This window comes from Corapipo altera, unplaced genomic scaffold, assembly GCF_003945725.1.
Source record: "Corapipo altera isolate COAL_440 unplaced genomic scaffold, ASM394572v1 113, whole genome shotgun sequence".
In the NCBI taxonomy this organism is placed as follows: Eukaryota; Metazoa; Chordata; class Aves; order Passeriformes; family Pipridae; genus Corapipo; species Corapipo altera.
The window spans coordinates 5,336,021-5,356,473 of record NW_020884895.1 but is presented as its reverse complement, the minus strand read 5'-3'; the positions used below and the strand labels follow the sequence as shown (position 1 = coordinate 5,356,473).

Here is a 20,453-nt window from a genome sequence, read left to right as displayed (position 1 = left end):
GACATTCTTGCAGCCTCCCCTCATGCAAGGGTAGCTTTCACATAGTCTGTAACAGCCACCAGTGCAAAGGACCAACACAAATCTGAACCAGAGCTTCTCCAAGGAGAAAGGTCACACCCTAACCAGCCCTCAGTGCCCTCAGGTCCCAGCTATTCAAAAATCTAATGCAAATCTGCCACTATTGCTATCTTAACCCTTCCATTCCTAGAGTGTTAGGGAGTCATAGCTGGGTTTTCACTGTAATTTGCTTTACTCCTTGATATCTCGAAACATCATTCATTTCAGAGATGTCTTTATGAGTGATATTTTCCTTTTGAGCAAAGGGTTATGAACTGGGTGGTACCAAAAAATTAGGCAGGTGCTGAACAAGCAGCAAAAGTATAATTCCCCACTTGCTGTGTCCCAGCCTGCCTTGGCACCAGGTTGCCCCTCTTCAGCCCATGTGTGCCATTCTGCTGGCAGAGACACACCTGTGCTGGTGGCTCTTACTTTTGTCCACTAGGGACCACACTGAGATCAGCAACACCGAACTGACAGCAGATGTTAACAAGCCCTGATGCATCTTGACCTGGGCTGGTTATTAGCTGACAACCAAGAAGAAAATGTCTCCAAAATCTCAGCAAAGCACTAATTTCTCTGACCTGGGACCTGGAGATGTGCATAATTTTACTGAAAACAGCAGGGTCCTGTAGCATCGTCTCGCCCCTCCTCTTTCCCACTTCATAAACACTTTGAATGCTGTGCATCGGTCTCGTTTCTTCTGCCCATCATTATCCAAGGTGCTGCTTACTGAGAAATTTAGATTGCAAGACCCTACCATCTGCAAACAGTATTTTGCCTTTTGGGAAGAGTAGTGTACCTCCGTGGCTCTGTACATACAAACGACAGCACGGTCCATACATCCCCCTTGTTCTCTTTGTGTTACATCTGCCTTTATAGAGTTTTAAGAACTTTCAGCTTTCAATCACTACTTCCACCAACTCCTGCGCCAGCCTCAGCTTGCGGCGGGGGCAGATGCTGCTGCCTGTTCGTCTTCCCGTTCGCATCAGTCAGGAGAGCTACGGCACCTTCCGTTCCCGGGAGTGATTTTCTCTTTAGTTTCAAAACAATGTGTGAAACCCTGATCTGCAGAAACAGTAGCCTCAGTAAGTTTAAGGATGACTGAAGCTATTTACTCTCCCAGGAAGGTTTAAAAACTACGAAGGGATGAATGGGGTTAGACCTATCGCTGCATCGCCAGCAGCCATCCCATTACAGCTCTGAATAAAAGCAGGAATGGCATGTCTAGCCTAGGTTAGTAAGCCCTACGGAGTGCATGCCTTAAAAGCACTACGAAACAGCCTTAAGTCAGCTGGAGAAAACTAGTTTCAAGCATGGCTGTCTAGTGTGCCTGTCATTCCTATTGTCCTTCCAAACTATTTCAGACATTTTGAGCAGGGAGTACTAAGCGATGAGTTAGCAGAGGTTGTGACATTAATGGTCAAAAAGGGTTTAAGCATCAGGAGGAAACGATGACAGCGCTTAACAACTGGTGGCAGTTCGGAGGATTCCGCTGGATCTCTGTTTAATAATAATTAGGCTTCGCCTCGGAGGAAGATGTGACAACTATCGGAGGTAGGATTTACATGGGAAACAAAGGGAGCTGTTGCTGTTCGGTGCCCGCTGTTTGTGCTTTGCTCCGCGGCTTTCCGAGCGCAGCCAGGTGCAGCCGGCAGCGGCGAGGAGGGGTCGGTGGGATGGGGGGAGAACCGAGGGTGGAAATACTGTGGATAGTTCTGTGTTTTATGGCAGAAATGCCTCGAGGACAAACTGGCTCAAATCTCACTGCCTGCTGAGTGTGCATTCCACGTTCCTCTTCCCACGGAGTAAAATACATAGAGGTCATGCAGAAAACACTTTACCCATTTTCTAGTGAGCCAGCGGGGCTCTTTCTGAGACAGGAGAAGGGAGAGGGGGAAGCTGCCCTAAAATAAAAGGGGAAGAGGAAAGCTATGGAGTCTGTAAGATGAGGGAGATATGCTATTAATGTGTAAAATGTACCTGGAGTGCCACCGATGTCATTTGAAAGGGGGAAAACAACCAAGATTGGGGGCGGGAGGAATTTTCCGGCTGAGGTTATAACCTATTGCAAAAAAAAAAGGCGTGATGTGTCCATCCATTTTGCATAATCAAAGATTTCTCTGCACTGTTGTCATTGTTTTGCTGGACAAGAATTGTAGTTTCAGACAGAAAAAGGTATGGTTTCCTCCTGTGTCACTGCCAGCCCCCTGCCAACCCCCCTGCCGTGGGGAAGGATGTGCACGACCTTTAGCTGGTTGCTGAAAGGGTTGTGAGCAAGGGCTGAATGAACACGCAGTAGTATAAGAGGAAAGCTTCCCCTTGAAAAAGCTTGTTTCTCCCCAGCCAGAAGTCCAAGAGGTGCCAGGCAAAGTTAGAAGCCTCATGTACTTTTTTATGATGCGCCTGTTTAGCATCAATAGACAAGAAAATGTCTGAACATCAAAGATTTGGATCTGTGTGGCCAAACAGGGCAGTGAGGTCTGCACGGGGTGCTGGGCAGTGCTGGGCTGCGAGTTCGTGTTTTTGTCAGTGCCTCTGACCCTCGCCAGGATGAGCAGCAGGAAATGAATGAATGAAAATATTATTTCCATGCATATGCAGAGTTCTTATCATTTGGTGTGTTTGATCTGAGAGTGATGTTCCCTGTGTTGATGAATTCTTTCAACTTGTTCATTAAAATTTCATTTTAAACAACAGAGAGACTTCAGAGTGAGTGATACTTAGCAACAATAAAATGTTCTTCTTGCAGAAATGCTCCTCACAGGAGCTATTAAAAAATGCACTTAAAGATACTGATAGTCATATCTTGCAGTAAGAGGCATGGTGTCACTTGCTGTGCTAAATTTTAAAATTAAAGATATGATGCCATTTTAAGTCTACTTTAATGTGGGTGGTATTAAGCATACTTTACAATACTGCTGTCAAAAGCTCACAACTTCTAGAATTCTGTTAGAGTGATTGTTTTCATTAAATCTTCATTAAAAAAAGAATTCCTATAGAGCAGAGACTTACCAAGTAATTCAAATTTACTCATCCTAACTAATGTTCCCTTTAAGGAGAACTTCAGTGTACTATACTGCATTGTAAATAGGTCACGATATAATTCATTTAATAACAAAACACTGATGACAACAACAAAAGTGCTAAATGCATTCAGTCTAAGTAAATACAGATTGTGCCAAAGAGAAGCAATATTGGATCAAGAATGGTAAAAATTGCTTTTAAGAAACATAAATATTCTCCTTTTGATCCAAGCAACAAGTTTTCACTCAAGTGCATTACTTTGCATTGCAAATTTGGGGGGAAATCATTTTAACCTGTGTTACATACACTACTGAGTACATAATGATAACAGTGAAAACTTTCTTCCAAAGAAATTGTTCTAGCAGTTTGCAATATGAATCAAAGAGACATTATGCAAAGATATTAAATCTGTGTCAGAAATGCGCAAAGCATGTGAAAATCTAGTACATGGTTTTTCTTCACCTCACGTTTGTCCAGAGGCTTGGACAATTCTACTTTGTTTTACTTCAGTGCCTCTCTGAGGGAAGGGTCTGAAAGTGTAAAACCATGACGAGGTGGGAGATTGTGTTCAACCTGTGCCCAACCACAGACTTCTCAGGGGGACTTGGACAAATCCCCCAATCTCTTTGCGACAGGGGAAGGGGAATAGCCCTGCCTTGTAAATAAGAGGCAGGATAGTTTGGTAATGATGCAATGAAAATACAGACCGTGGTGCTCAAGGAATGAGGCTGAACACAGAGCTCCAGATAAGGCAAAATGCAGAAGGAGGTTAATATTTTAGGCATTTTCAACTGTAAAATAAGACATAACACAAATCCCATGACCCAAAACTAAATCTGCTTTCAAAACTATCCCAGACAAATTTGCCACTTTCAAAAACTTCTGCCAGCAGCAAATACCCATTTGTCTGAGAGCCTGTCAGAAGTGACTCCAAATCTCTCATCATTCCATCAATGTACAGCAGATAGTGAAGCAAACTACATCAGACTGATTCACTGTGCTGAGGAACGATTTCCCTGTATTCTTCAGAAGCTCAATGAGTACTTTTTGCCATGAATCTCACTTGCCCTTTCTACTTATGCATTGTCTGTGGAGGTCAGGCAATTTTCTAATTTATTTATCTTATGTTATTTGGGGCTTTCTTCAGCAAATAACTCTTCGCTTACAGATCTTTTGGGAATGGCAAATGTTTGCAAATTCATACTGCATTGCTTGGTTCAGTCCTATGGTGTTCCTTGATTAGCTGATTTGTATAGCTAACTGGCAGAAAACAAACTGCAAATTTCACAACCAAGTATTCGGTTTCATACTGGATTTCCATCACTCTCTGAGCAGTCAGGTTTAAAATTCATGTCTTGCAAGTAGTCATAGGAGCAACACATAAGCACTGAAGTGCTCCCACCAGACAGATGTGAGAGCCAGGTTAAACAGCTTTCAATTTCTTATGAATATTCATGAAAAGTGTTTGAATTCCTGCAGCTCTGCTAAAATGAATAGTCGGCATCATCCATCAAGCACTGCATGGGCCATTCTCTCATAGTATTTGCCATGTCCCCATAGCCTCCACAACTCTCCTGTGTAAGTCCACAGTGCCTGTAGAAACTGTTTGTGCAGCCAATTTAGAAGGGAAAAACACCATAATGGAAACTTCTAAATTTTCCACATTGTGGTTCCTGTTGTGCCCGTCTTACACATCGTGTGACATGAAGACAGCCAACAGGGAGGGCAGCAAGAGAGAATCAACAGTGATATAGGAGAGAAAACACTGAAAGAGGGGAAAAACAAGGATGGCCACTGGCAAAGGGGGATCAGCAGCATGTAGAGCAGGTACATATGGATGGACACAGCAGGAACACATAACACACAAGTATAATTTTTAACAATGAATCTAGTGCAATGGGTCATTAACTTCAAGGTTTATGGTCTTATCAGACTCAGCCTGTTGCTCCCAGTCCCTCCCTGTGCAGGCGCTACATGAGTGGTCACCACAAGTCCAATCAAACAAGGGGGTGCCATGGTTTAGCTTTTGTCATGCAGGGATCTGATGACGTGCTACAGAGTTATGGAAGAGTTGTAAAAATAACAGACAAGAAGAAAACTTGCTATGTAACTAATCTGGTGCGTGTTTTAAATTAAGTGAAAACCAGTAGGGCGAAGAATTCCTGTCAAACGTTTTTTTCTCATGGACACAAAAAAAATTCAGCTGTCAAAACACAAAGCTCTTTTGACTCAGAAACAAATGAGGGAGAGAAGGTTATAAAACATGAATACATTTGCCTTTTGAATTATTTTTGCGCTGTACTTATGCCATATAGGAGGAAACCTCAGGTCTCCCACTGAGTGAGCTCTTTGTCCAAATACTTTATATAGAAAGTCTGGTGTGTGCTGAATCAACAGGGTTGCTGTGACTGCACAGACCTAACCAACAGTTATGCCCCTGTTAGATGGACATTTTTTAGCTTTTCAATGAATTTAAAGTCCAATGATCCTAGATACCCTTATTTATTCTAAAAATAGAAATGGGCCTGAATTGCGAGTGCTGTGTGTGAGTCACACAGTGAGAGTCACTGTGGGCAACACATGTGCGTTCACATTCTATCAGGGTACATGTAACACCACATTAATACTGCCTGGGGAGAGTAAGAGAATGAGGAGAATTAGAGGAACTAAAACCAGAGCAAATACAGTCTTTGTACGACATTTTTGCTACGACAAAAATTGTCTCAGTGTAGTCTGGAATGAAATCTAAACTTGAAACTCCCTCTAGATACTGCTAAAACTCATATGAGGTCTTCAGATACCTTTTCTTTCTTAATAATAAAGCTGTTCTGTTACCCATAACTAACCTCCATCTCTGCTTGTGCTAAATGGGATGCCCCAGCCAGTTCCAGGTACCCAGCAATTTTGCCTGAATTCAGTGTTCCTCCCACTCTGCATGTCCTAAATCAACCACTAACAGAAGGGTTTTGAAGACCAGAGGAGCCAAAAGAGCATTTGTCCCATTTCCCCACTTCTCTTTTAAAGGAGTAGAGCTCAGACTGGGACTGAAGTTTCTGCTTTTAAGCCCAAAGTGGTTCATCTATCCAAGGTTGCCATCCTGGTGGGAGCCTTCCACATAGTACTGTCCTTGTGTGCCTGCTTAGGTGTGGTACCAAAGAGGGGACAAAATAACACTGACTACCTTGAAGAAGTGTTGCAGAAAACATTCAATATACTTGGCCGTGTTTTACTCATGGACAAGCTATTTTCCGCCTCAGCAGAGTGGCACTCCTTACTGACAGCCATTAGTTATTTGCAATTTTAAATAGGCCTTATAAACGTCAGGCACCTGAGTGAATAAATAATCTTTCAGAGCAGTAACTTGAAATAAGTCAAAGTAGAAATGGTGAGAAGACCTGGAGTATGGTCCCGTTGGGACTCCCTACCACTTCTAATTAATATCTGCTACTTAAAGCATCACAACCCATGGTTAAATAAAAGTCAGAGGAAATAAAGGAATATTAAATCCTTCTGGAGACATGTGTCCCTCTCCATTCACAGGAGAGGGCATGTTCCTCAGGGCTACTGCCAAATACACTCACTCTCTGACTTGTTAGGAGTATATGGAGATTTTTGGGGGGACAGCCCAGGGAACTGATCAGCCAGGCTGTCCTGGCAGCTTGCAGCTTCCCTAGGGCTGGCATTGCCCCTTATTCTCCCACTGCCTTCCCATTCTCATCCAGTCACCTTCTCATGCACCTTCCCAGGCTCTCCTGGCCCTCCACAGAGACAGTTCAGCTCATAAAACCTCCTGAAAACTGTGCTTTGGTTTTGACTCCTGAGGGAGTCCAGCTGGGAGTCAACAAGCACCAGACCTGATGCAAGAAAAGCAGGAGAAGAGCATAACCAGGTGCAAGGTGTGGGGAGTAAGGAGAAGTCACAGTCCTGGCACAGCTGAACACCCCTAAATTGCTCTGTCTTAATGACCTGGTGAGACTGCTGCAGAAACAGGCCTCAGACAACCACATGTTGACCACAGCAACGTGTTGCAGAGCCCAGGAGTTATAAGAGAACTGAAGGACAAAAAAGGGCAACAGTTTGTCTGCATTCATTGGTCTTTGATCATCGGGGACCACTTGGTTATTGACGAGTTATTTTTAGACTTATACACAGAATTCCAGAGCTGCTGTTGTGGCAATAGGGAAAGAATTGATTCGGCTGTGAAAAACAGCTCCTTGTAGAGCAGGTGTATGGAGGAATGTTATGATTTGGCAAAGTTTACTGATCTGGGAAATAAGAGTTTTGGAAAGAAAGCCTGAGTGGAAAACATCAGTTCGACTAGGACACCTTGCAATTCCTCCAACAAAGCATATGTATGTCAAGTCATAGGGAGCAATAACCCAAGTAGGGAACAAAGGAAGTTCATTTGTAATAATAACCTTTTATTAACTGGAGAATATGCAAATGAAAGGTGCCCTGACTTTTGAAAACCCCTGTTAATTGTGCCCCAGCTATACGAAAACCTTCTGACAAATTCCCCTTCTTTATTTGCTTCCATATAACAAGTTGATCTTGGTGCCACACTGCTCTTTGAAAGTTCTACTGCTTTCCTAATTAATAATTGCATGAAACACGTATTCCCCCCCTCTTGCTAAAAGTAGCATGGGGGACACTCTCTGGTTATGAAATATCCCAAGAAGTCCACAGCAAAATCTTTTTTGCTTGAATTTAATTAAGACGATTGGGTATTTTGTGTGCAGCTGATTTGGGAGGATTTTGTCACAGGTAAACAAGCTTTGAAAAAAAATTGCTTTTATCTCTCCTTGCTTTCTGTTTTAGTCATATTTCAAGTGCATTAGTATAATCTTTCCTCGACCAAACTCCACAGTCAGTCTATTCCATCATTGTTCTAATTTTATTAAAAGAAAATGACTGAAACCAATTAATTAAAAATCTCTTCAGAAATGCATATGTGGATGCGCTTATTCACTAAGAACTCACAAAATAACTCTGCATTTAAAAACAATTTATCTGGTGCATTAAGCGTGAACAAGATGTCTTTGTTAGGTGCACCCGCCTTTCGATGGTTCCCTACATGAATATGTTTGTCATGTAGATATCTGCAGCAGCTGAGTCAGAGAGAATCCCTTGTTAAACTAGGTTTGAGTTTCGGGTGGGTTTCCTTTTTCTTTTTTCCTGTGTGATAAAGCTGATTGATTTCAAGTGAAGAGTCTTTCCCTGCTGGGACCTGAACTGTCAAAAGCCATCTGTGAACCTGCAAAATTCTGTCATAACACCAGAAGTCCAAACTCTGCTCCAGAATCATCAGAGTTCAGGGAAAATTCCCAGTAATTGACAACAGAAGTTTTCTTAGCGAGGATATTCTGCCAGACTGAGACATTATTTTGTGTACACACAGACACCCACCTGGGGGACAGTGCTAACACAAAAAGTAAACTCTATTGATGTCAGTGAATTCATCATCAGCAAGACAACACAAGTGGCTGCACACTAAAACCTTGGACTAGGCTATTCATAAACTCTTAAGGTCCAGCAAAAGGCAAATTCCCATGTTGTAAAGTGTATTTGATTCTTTAGGGATAAAATAAAACCTCTAAATTTCCTTGAATTCAGGGTGAGGGTTAAGGAATTCAGAACTCTTGACCTGAAAGCTGTGCTTGCCCTTAACAAAACTCCAGCACATCTGTGCTGTGAATGCAGATAAATGCTGGCATCCAGCACAACGTGTAGAGGTTCTCCTGGCAGGGCAGGAAGAAGTTTCCTCTGCAGATGAGAGGTGTTCCTGTGGTGAGTATTTATCCACAGAGTCAATGCAGCAGCCCTGCTCATCTGCAAGAACACTTCCCAGGCAATATGAATATTCTTAGGGAGGTTCCTAGAAGATTTCACATACTCCATTTCTTCTTTGAGCAGGAAATCTTGAACAAAGGAATTTCACTGTCCCTTTTTGCTTCTCAATTCATTTTATACCCTCTTCATCTTCCATTAAAACGTACTGTTTGTCTACTCCTTCCACTCTCTGTTCTCCTGACTCTATTTAAAAGCTTCACATATCACAGCCTGCTGGTCACTAGCCAGGTATCCAGATGGTACTTATGTACCATATTGATAGGTGCCTTAGAAATAGCACTGAGAAAGGGGGGGTGGGGAAATATCAGTGGAGACTTCAGATGCTCTTTTTGATAAATGGCAATTGTAGATCTAATTAGCCAGTTCCCTCCTTTGGAGAAGCAACAACAGTGGCACAGAGCAAACACACCAGGAGACGTCTCTCACTGTCAGGTTTTAGCTTTCACCTCAGAGCAGGGTCCATCTGTCCATCCCTCGTCTTTGAAAGACATCAGATTTTGCCCAGGTTTGAAGGTTTCTCTCAGAGCCCATCATGGTACTGCCTCAGCACCCCCACACTATGTCAACTACTTTTACACAGACAACTGGTTTCTAGAATAAAGAGCAAACACTGCTCACCTTAATTGTGTGAGTATCCCTCTGGCAGTAATCAGGCTAATTGCTTCTGTCCGGCCAGCAGGATTTGGCTCTAAATCAACCACCAAAATGATTATAGCATAAGTGCAGGAGTTCCTTTACAACTCCAAGGCCCACTTGTTAAACATTATTTACATCTCAGAAATTCTGTTTCTTTTCTCTCTTCCACTTTACGAGGAGAAAGGTAGAAAAATGCCAGAACCCCACATGGCAGTGGGGGTCTGAGCCCACCACGAATGCAATGGCAGGGGAGACAGGTCATTTCAGCCCTTGCTGAAATGCCATGAGAAGTCTACCCATGGGAACCCCCAGTTGCATCACGTCTGGGGATCCCACCAGCGTCCTCCCAGGAACAGCACAAACTGCAGAGCAATCCCCAAGAAAGGAACCATTGCCTGAATCTGCTGTAGCTGCATGTTTGACTTATACCTTAAAGCATGAGATAACAGATCCTTGAAAATATGAAGCTTGCTCAATAAATCTGATAGATGGTCTCTTTACCTGGAGAAATTTCTAGGTTGTTTTTTTTTTTAAATCCTATTAAGCAATTCATGTGTATCGTGTGGCAAACATTTTAGCAGAGTACAGAAGTTCCAGCAGATTCATTTTAGCAGTTGGCACTGGAGAGGACAGGGAATTAAAATCCCTGGAGCCAGCTGGTACATGGCATTGGACCCTCCCCTAACAGTGGGACCTGGGAAAGGACCTGATAGGAAAGGCTTGAAATCCTGCCTCCACCAAGGAATACATGGGACAGAGCCAGCTCTCAATGGTGAGACCTTCAATCTGTATTTCAGAGAACTGTGCCTCTTTCAATAGTGTTTTGGTCCATCTTGACTGTTTCCATGACCACCAGCCTCAGAAAGAGCCCCAGCCTGGGCTGTGGTCGGCCCACAGCTGGAGCAACAGCTCAGGTCCACAGCCTTGAGCCTCTGGGGCCTCCAATTAAAATTCCAACTTGCTTATGGAGTTTAGGGGCCCTGAGGAGGAGGTGAGTAAGATGGTAAAGGGACCACGTTCAGCACCTGCCTTGGCCTTGCTGAGCTGTTCAAGTCTCCCAGTGGAGCCAAAGCTTTTTCTAAGCAGTTCCAGTTCGTTGCCTCCCCTCTTACAAAAATCTCTACACGTCTCTAATAATTTTCTCTGTCAATCTCTGCACTCTTTTTATATCCATTAAAGACCTGATGAGATAGGATGACCAGAAATGAAAAAAGATTCTGAGGATAGAGCACGCCATTGATTTATGTTAATGGCTCTGTAATAATATTTTCAGTGTTTGATTTCTTTTTCATCCTGTACACAGCTAAAATGATGATTACTTTTCCATGCCTCTTTCATTTATTGAACAGCCACTTATGTTGGACTCCACAAATTTGTTCTCAGCTCTGCCTCCAAAGCAGTTAAAATATAATTAATTTAAAATCCACCGACACATAAGAAGTTGAGGTGATTCTTTCCAATCCATCTTACTAGAATTCATCAATGAATTTCACCAGCTGTCATGCTTCTTGTACATTTGTCTTTGTAAACCTCTTCTGACTTCACTAGCTTTGACACATTTAACAACCGTTAATACTAAAAAAACCTCCCTCTCTGTAATTTCTATTGAACTACACCATAAGCCTTACAAGCCCCCAGATGTGCATGAATAAATATCATAGTCACCTGTGACAGCATCTTTAATGATTTTAACATTTTTTACAGTGATAACTTTCATCTTTTATGCATATGTCAGAGATCTAAAAAAGCAAAGTGTGCCAAGATATGTTGGAGTTTATAAAGGAAATCAGAGAATAAATGTTGCTTAATTTTGCTTTCATAATAGATTCTGTCTTGAAATATTAGGTGTTAAATCACCGTACCCTAAAAGGATTAGAATATGAAAAGCATTCCTCAGTGGTGGAGGGGAAAAAACTCTGATTACTTTTTTGATGGAGTTTGATAACCCAACAGAAGGGATTATACAGGACAGTGCCAACAATAGCCAGAGGCTGAGCATAGGGGGTTTTAGTCCTGTTTGTCAGCTAAAGATGAACAAAACCCAGCCCAATTCTCATCTCAAAGTTGATACAAAATCAAACACAAACAAGTATTTCATCAGAGGTCTGACAAAGTCACTTCACTTTCTTCTATTTATTACAATGTGGCTGTGCCCTGCCTTATTCTGGCTGGTGGGAGACAGAAATACAATATCACAAATTTGAGATCTGCTGGAAGCTGGAAACACCAACAATAACAGCACTTTATCTTCAAAGAGTTGCCAGAATTAAGGGCTAGATTTTTCAAAGCAGCTCAGCATCAAGAGTGCCTTCAGACTTCCTTGGGAAACAGAGAACTGAGAAGAGGGGCACTGGTCTTTCATTCCCAGCCTACAAAACAACTAAGAATTGTTTCCTACAGGTCGCCAAGCAGGCGAGATGTGGGCAAGTGATTTTATGTTAAGGGATTTCACAGTTGTAAATAGTTGCATAAACCTGTTTTTAAGTGTCACCTAATATCGAAAGTCTTTAATTTTTGTGATGAAGCACATCATTAGCTGCTGCAGGCACAGGAGCACTTCCCCAGCATGAGGTCTGAACCTGTGTGTTCAGTTTGTGAGACCATACAGCAACACTGGCGTACCTTCATGTGCAACACGAAACATAGCAGAGTTACTGAACGTATAAGCACAGTTTTAGCTAATTGACGTATTTATTATTGATGTGTGTGACATGGTAGCTGATTAAAGCCTCATGCTGTGCCAGGTGGAAAGCAAACATGTAGCCATAAAGATCAATTAAATGCATTTTGAGGTTGCACATGCAGCAAGAGGCAGCCCAACAGTGTGCTGGGCTCATAGGGTGCCTCGCACAGGGAGGGCTGCACAGACCCCAGCAACTCAACACACACACACACATTCTCTCTGGTTGCTTCACTTTCCTGTAGGCATATTTCTGAACTCTTTGGTGTGAGCAGCTGAGAGGAATGAAAGATTGGGACGGGAACAGCTGCAAATGAACTGCTGTATCACAGGCACTGAATGATGATTATTGCAGCTCTCTGTAGCTGGATGGGCAATGACTAATGCCCTGGGGTGGAGATAAGGAGACCAAAGTGGCCTGGCCAGGGAAATGAAAGGTGGAGGGGTAATTAGAGACCACACCGTTTTCTAGTTCTTTCTCTGGCAGTTTTTTTTCTGAGTTGTGTATTTACAGCATCACAGTAACTGGACCATCAGTTTTTCTTTCAAAGAGCTTGTTGCCTGCCAGTAAATTGCAGTATGCATAATAGCATAAATACAGCAGAATGACATTTTCATTCATGAGGTTTCATAGTAACTACAGAAACAAACCTTCCCTCCCTGAAGCAGTATCTGCCTTTCAGATTCTCTAGGTTGCTTTTCCCAGGGTAGTACTTTTTTCCTATTCCCTCTCATGTATTATTTCATATGTTATATTTCTGGCTTTCCACTTGAACTTGACTAGGAAACACTGCTTATCCAAACAGAGTTCCTTTTCCTCTCTAACTAATCTTTTTAATCTATAACTTATTTTATTGCCAGACATGAAAAAACAGCTAAAAATTTTATGACAGCATCTCCCCAGCTCCTGAGATTTCAGATGTGTCTTACATTGTGGTATCTTTTTCACTAAATCTCTATGAATAAGACAGAACATGTGTTGAAAAGAAATGTTGTATCATAAATTAACCCTCATTTCTTCGTGCAGATTCTAGAGATATTGTCAAATTACTTCACTTTCTGCTAACTCCTGGCTGTCTTTACTATCCATCCTCACAACTGAAAAATCAAACTAACAGTGTGCAAAGTTGGTTTTTAACATAAGAAAATGAAACATAAAAGTAAATGCTGAAGACAATAAACTTCAGAAATTGAAAAGCTACAGCTGTCATCCTTATCATCAAGAATGGCAGCAGCATCACAGTTAAAAATGAAAATCCTCAAATTCAATGTTCCAGGATGCCAGGTACTGACTGTACCAGCCCATAGCAAGAACTGATCCCTACTCAGTGAAGGGTTAGTGTTTCAGCTGAAAAGGTGTGAGAAAAGGAGTTGTATTTCCTTATTTGAGAGCAGATGAGCAAAGGCATAGAAAAATTGCCTGTATTGTACAAAAACACATCAGAAGCCTCAAAGTTAGCAACCAGTCTCCCAAATCACAGCACAATGACTAAACCCCAGTTAATGTTTCCTACTCCTACCTTCACGGAATCATGCCCATTTTTGCTTTATTGCCCTGGGTCAGTGCACCTGGTGTGAGGGCTGCCACCCAAGTAAAACAAATGCTCTGCCTAGACACAATCCTGTCTTCAAAGCCAGCCAATAGCAGCCTTCTAAGGAAGCTACAAGAAATTCCTTAACTGGTAAATGCAGGATAATCTATGCCAACGTTGGTCTTATCCTGACAGAGATTAACTTTAAGCCTTGAAGCATGAATTTTTAAGGAGTTCCAAAATTTAATTTATTACTGCTAAATATTATTACTCAAAGTACTCTCACTGCCCACAGACATGTCCACTCCATCTCAGGAATTGCGCTCCCACGCTGAACCATTTGCTTACCTATTTAATTAGTGCAATTATTTGTGATGGACATTAGAGGATCATATAAAACCCAGAGGCTCACCAGTTAATGAGCACCACCAGGTTAATGAAGGAGGAGAGTGGAGAGGAGCACAGCTTATTTTTGACTAGTCCCAGAATTCACGAGTAAGATCTTAGAGGAATGTAAATAACGCTGAAATGCTGCCAGCCTCGCTTCCCTGGATTTCTGAACTGCCTCCCCTTCCCTGTTGCCACGCCAAGTTTCGAATTTGCTGTGTGCCAAACTTCATACAAACAAATTTGCAGAAAATTCATTTCAAAGTCTGACTTACGCTAATACAAGCAACAACCAAACGTGAAAGGAGCGTATCTGAGCAGCAGGGCTACAGCTGCTCTTTCTGTGATCACGTAAATGCAGAAGAGAAACAATAAAGCCAGATCTGCTTTTATCTCATCACAGCTAAGCCCTGGATTTTGCGTAAACAGATACCAAATGCACCTAAACTTCTTAATCAGCTCTTTTTTTTTTTTTCCCAAGCCCACAAAGCAAAGTCTAGCTTTAGGGTAGGAAGAAAAGGAAAACTTTTTTGTGTTCTTATAGGAATACTTTGTACTCCCTTTTCAAGGTTCGTTTTCCCATTACAGCTCCCAGAAACTCACATTATGCTCCAGTTGATATCTGCTGTATCAGGCAGCTAAAAGAAATCTGTCACAATAAACCCATGTAGAAAAAACATTATTTTTATATGCATGTTTCTAAAGTTATAGTGGGAGCCAAAACGTTTTTCCCCAACTACCTGAAGTTACAAGGATGTCCAAAGTGATTTAGTGCTGAGCACTAGGGAAAGAGGCATGCAGGTGGTCTTTGGCCACAAGCAGCAGGAGCAGCTCCTGGCGGATCAAATCATCCCTGTTTCCACTGCTGCCATCACCTCCTGGGGAGAGGCGAGGCTGGCCAGAAAGCTGCAGGCAATTAGGGGTAATTAACAGAACTGGAAATTCATGCCAGTCTGCTATTAGTGAGATAGTCAGGGGAAGGAAGGGGGCAATGAGTCCAGACTCTGTTTTTCACTTTCTTGAGTGGCTTACTCAACAAAGACGTGTCAGTGGGAGACTCAAACTGAGACTCAACTCCCCTTCTTCTCTCCTGTGCTAAGGAAGAACTCCCCAGGGTGCGAGTCAACCACCCCATTTGCACTCATCCCCTCCCCGCTGCTACCACTCCCTCTCCAGGTGCCTCCAAATATCCCAGATCATCCTTTGCCCTCTCTGCTGCCTCCCATGGTTTCACTAGGAGAAGGTTTTCTCCCCTCAAGCCCAGGCTGCCATGGCACTTGCCAAACAAGAGGAAGGGTAGGGACAAGATCATGAATGTGCTTTCTCTTAGGTACCTCATTAGAGACATACAGATGTAAATCAAGCATAAAAACAAGGCAAGGACTGAGGCAGGACTGTGGTGTTTCAGGGATAATGCATCCAAGGGAAGGCCAGCTTTGCTGCCAGACACATTTCACAGATCTTAGGGAATGTGGCACTTCCCAAACCTCCTTTTTTCCACTCCCCAGCATGAAACAAAGCTGTGTCATTTACCCCAACAGCAGCTGCACCTCATTTGGAGACAGGGCAGTTTTTCTGATTTGCAATTGAATTCCTGGACTTTTAGCCTTTTTGTAAACAGGTAACAAGTTCGGGTCAGCTGGGGATAAGCCAGGGCAGCTTCTTTCACTGCAATAAAAGTCCCATTGCAATGAACTCATGCTTGTCCTGAAAGCAGCCTGGGCAGAGGGGCTCCAACTCAGTTGTCAGTGCCTTACAAGATACACAGAACTCCCAAAAAGTTGGGTTTTTTTGTTTAAGAGAACGAAGATGGCCCAATTCTCTTCCTCACAGGCAGTAACTTGACCTTGCTCCTTCAGCTGCTGCTATGCAGCCCTTCAGAGACAGCAAACAATCCAAACAAATCCCCAGAATCACCCCAGGCAGCCTTTTCCAGCTTCTCCTGTTAGACATCTGGGCAGGATGATCTGCCAGCAATGACTGGCTCAGCTTCCCCCCACCACAGAGCTGGTGCCTGCAGTGCTGGGCTGCCCACACTGCTCCCACTCTGGCTGTGATGGAGCCCAGGTGAGGAGCCATCAGGGCACGGCACTCACTGCTTCTCACTAACCAGCTCTGTGTGATTATGCCATAGCAATTGCTCTGCAGTCCAGCAGATAACAATTTTTGCGTAGTGCAAACCATACAACTACTGCCAGGCAGTCACTGGTCATTGCTGTGACACAGCCAGCCAGGTCCTGCGCCAGCTCCTGCTTTGCCCCACTCAGCTGTAATTCACCTTGGCACACACTTCTCTTCACCGTCCTGTCATGCAGAGGTAAAATCACTTAGGTAAAATTATCCCTCTGTCCTTCCATCCCATTTTCCCTCATTACACCCTTCCGCTGACCACAGTGAGTAGCTGATCTTTAGCAGCACATGCCCTGCAAAGGCAGGCAGACATTTATAGTGCCACTCAAGATAAGTTAAGGTCTTTAATCTTTCAGAACAATTTGCCTCACCAGCTGTTCACTATCCAAGTTTGCTCCAGATAAGACTCTCTGGCATCTAAATGTCTAAAAAACACAGTGCACTTAAAACTCATTCTTTTGCTCTCACTAATTCCAGGTAGCAGTGGAATATACGAATATTTTCAGTTCCTCCAAAGTTGCAGAGAAGGTGTAAAACCACAGAGCACAACAAGCCCAAAGGGAAACCCAAATCCCACTTTCAGGCAGTGCCATGGCAGCCAGCTGGCTGCATAGAGATGCAGAGGTCTGGGCAATTAATTGCAGGGTCTGGGCAATTAACTGTTTTCTCTTTTTTTGGGCATCAGCCTTTCCTGCCCAGCCAGCACCATGAGGCTGACCAGTGAGGAGCACAAAGAAAGTCCCTAGTACTGAAGCTGTCCACACAAGAATAATTGCAAATACAGAACACCCAGAAAATGGAGTTGACAGCATGAAAATGTCAGTTCAGAATTCAATGGGAAAAAAAGGGTAAATCATTCGTTTTTAAGGGCATGACTGGTCTCACTAAGAAGTACATTTAAAGTAAGATTATTTGGACTAGGGCAGGGAAAGGTCAGTTAATCCTTTTACTTTGAGAACGTAGTTATTCCCTAGGATGTATTTTTTCTTCTTCCATGCAAGTCTTTGTATCATAGGGGTCCCAGTCTTCAACACAATTAAGAATTATTGAACTTTCATTTGCACTGTTGCTTTGATCTCATCTTGCTGGAGAAAATGCAGGTTTTAGCTCCATTTATCCACAGTGTTAATTTTTCCATTGGCTTTGTGGAAGCCACCAATTTACTGACTGGCTTTCCTCATGATTTAAAACATCATCTCAGTAACATTACTATCTCCCAGCCATATTTCACAGATATTGTGAAACTGGTTTATACCGATATCTTACTTAGCATCTGGCTGACAAGACAATTGCAGGAAAATATTGCCAGAGATATAAGGCCATTTTGTGATAAATAATGAGCTTTAAAGCTTAACAGGTTGTTTTCTTTAGAAGGAATCATACCAGAGTTCCTATGCACGAAATAGCCACTTGCCATACACAGGCTGAGGTGGAAAGTGCCCCTTAATGCATGAAATAAATCCTAGAGAGTGACCAAACAACAGCTAAATTCTGAGCTGAAGTTTTTCATGGCTCTTTGAATTATCTAATTTGCCAGAAGTGAGTGACTGCTTCTGGAAGTGTACTACAGCTAATAATGCATTCCAGAGTTATTAAGGTTTATCATGTAAATCTTTGAGTGCTTTTAAAATGCGTATTACTTTCTTGATAAACTATGATGGCTCCTTAGGAGCTGTTAATACAAATTAGGGTGCATGCCACATGTAGTAGAAAGCCTTATGGAAAGTACTTACTCCACATGGAGAATAATCAGCTTTTAAATTATATTAAATACTGCAGCTGCAATGTTTTCCCCTCAGTTGCAGGGATCAGATCACTTTTGTAAAAATATTTTTTTTACTAAATTTCACTTCCTTATGTAAAAGCCCAGTTTTCAGTTGTGCAAGCAGGAGGTGAGAAGCTGGAGACTGACAAATTGCAGGGAGGGGAGGACAAGCTCCTTTCATTTGTACCAGTTAGAATTCCCCAGATACTTTTCATAAATAATTTCTGTAATCTAAAAAACGTGTTGCTTTTGATCAGAAACCTCACATGTACATGCAGAGCAGAGTTTCTTGCTTATTATTTCTACCTCCAGGTCCTTATATTTGGTGCCTTTTTACAACATACAGCAGCTACCTGTGCCCTGCACAGCAACCTCACTGGGCAAATTTATTTTCCACAGGCACAGCGGGCTGGGGTGTTTGTTTACCACACCATAGCACTACTGCAAACACCATCCCCATCTGGAAAACCCTACCCTGATGCATGTTAAATGAATAGGATGAGAGAAAGAAAAGTTGCATTGACTTCATCTGGAGTCAGGTCAAATCACAGCATCTCACCTTGGCTTCCTTTGAGCTCCTTCAAGGCAAAATGAGGTCTCGAACCAGGCACACTCTGCAAGGCAAAAGCAGGGGACCTGGAAACAAGAGGGTTTCTGGGGGAATGTTGTAAACATTTAGCTCAGCTATAATTACAGATGGTTTGTCTAAAGGAGATCTTTGGCTTGAAGTAATGGCTGAGAAAAATCTGAGTAAAAGCCCCAGGATCTGCTCCATGCTGGATAAAATGACCTTGTAGTCACTGTGAGTGGCAGATGATCTTCACAGACCAGTTGTCACAGGTCAAGGGGGGGATGTCTTCATATGTGTATTGTGACAAACAGAAAAAATGGATAAAAACTGTGTTCATACAGGGAAAAGACCTGAGGATGGGTTCTGTTTTGCTTTCATAATGGAAAGATGCCCAAACCTCTCCATGAAGTGTCCTTGCAGCTCCATTCCTGCACCCCAGTGCTCCCACACTGAGTGTGGGAGGCAAGCAGCCCTCCTGGCTGGGTATAGGATAATGTCACTTTGCAAATCTCCTCAAGTGCTTGCAAACTGTTCCTGGCATCAAAATAGCCATGAAAAGTGGACAAGAGGGGAACATGGACAGCACTTGGGGAGCAGGAAAGCCATAAGCTGATGCAACACTCATCCACCCTACACGATCAGCTAAATTAACTCAACAGGATCTGCAAAATCAGGGAGAAAACTCTTCCTCTGGCAAATGCTACCTTATCATCAGTTACAATTTTTGCAAGCTTCTGTATTGTCACAACTTGGTACCAATTACACATTTGAAGACAACCTGCTGGCGAAAAGCTGTTAGCGTTCCCTGCCATATTTCTTCTCATCAGATTGCAACAGGTAGCAAGACACTATGGAAAGAGGGTTTGTTTATGTCTTAAACCTGCAGGTATTCATCTACAAAGTTCTTTATTCATCAGTGATATATCATGCAGGTCTTGAGCACATCCTGTACACACATATATATCTTCTTGACAGACTAAGACAGGAAGGATTTGGAGAGAAATTCTGTTGTTTAAAAACAACCTCAAGCAAACTGCCCATATCAGATTCAGTTTCCACTGTTTGCATTTTTTGAGTCCCATCTCCATCATAATCACATTCAGACGGAAACCTTGTGGTTTTAGACTTTGGCAAGTTCTGTTGAAAGCAAGATAATTGCAATGTGTTAAAACCTTTTTCAATGGCTCCTTATTCTCAAATGATCCATGAAGAAATATCTGAAGGAGTGTTTTCCTTCCCTGAGGCTCTCACCTCTATTATTTTCTTTCCCGTAATGAACCTACTTGCTCTAAGTACAAACTTTTACCTTTCCACGACCTTTGCATGAAAGAAGTTTGGCTTTACTATGGCAACCACGTGTCAAAGGTAGGATCCTTTTAGACTTATATTTCAATCTTTGCTAAAGGAGAGAGAAACAGACGCAGCAGCAAGATCCAGTTTCTACAGATGTTGGTCTGAACTGTTTCTGTATTTGTGAGGAGCACTGGGCAGAGTGGGCAGATGCAGTGTCAGATTAGCTCTGCTTGTCTCGCAGGTGTGGGGCAGATGGCTCTGGATGTGCTCCAGGCATGCGGGCACCAAAAAGAACGGCTGTATGGAAAGCAGTGTGAAGCACCAGCTCCCTTATTGCTTCTTGCACGGTGAGGAGCAGCACTTGGAGAGATTATAGTACAACTGGGAAGTATAGAGGAGGTGATAATTTATATGATAATGTCCAATAATAACGTATGTGCCCTTATTCCCATAAATGCTGAGATGCTCTCAGAGTTTATCACTTCCTGCACTGTTGTAGTCGCTACACAGTCACACACTAAGGCC

General features: G+C 42.7%; 1 protein-coding gene across 3 annotated transcripts in view; it reads left to right on the top strand.

Moving 5' to 3' along the window:
- The window catches only part of KCNMB2 (potassium calcium-activated channel subfamily M regulatory beta subunit 2), a 145,712-nt gene that overhangs the window by 45,549 nt on the left and 79,710 nt on the right, over positions 1–20,453 (top strand). The window contains exon 1 of one of the 3 annotated variants that reach the window (XM_027647550.1): positions 1,048–1,614. The exons of 1 other annotated variant lie outside the window; for it this stretch is intronic. The gene's annotated coding sequence lies outside the window, so the exon portion shown is untranslated. Of the gene's footprint in view, positions 1–1,047; positions 1,615–20,453 lie in introns of those variants that run through there. One more of the 3 variants, XM_027647555.1, reaches the window with a different exon arrangement.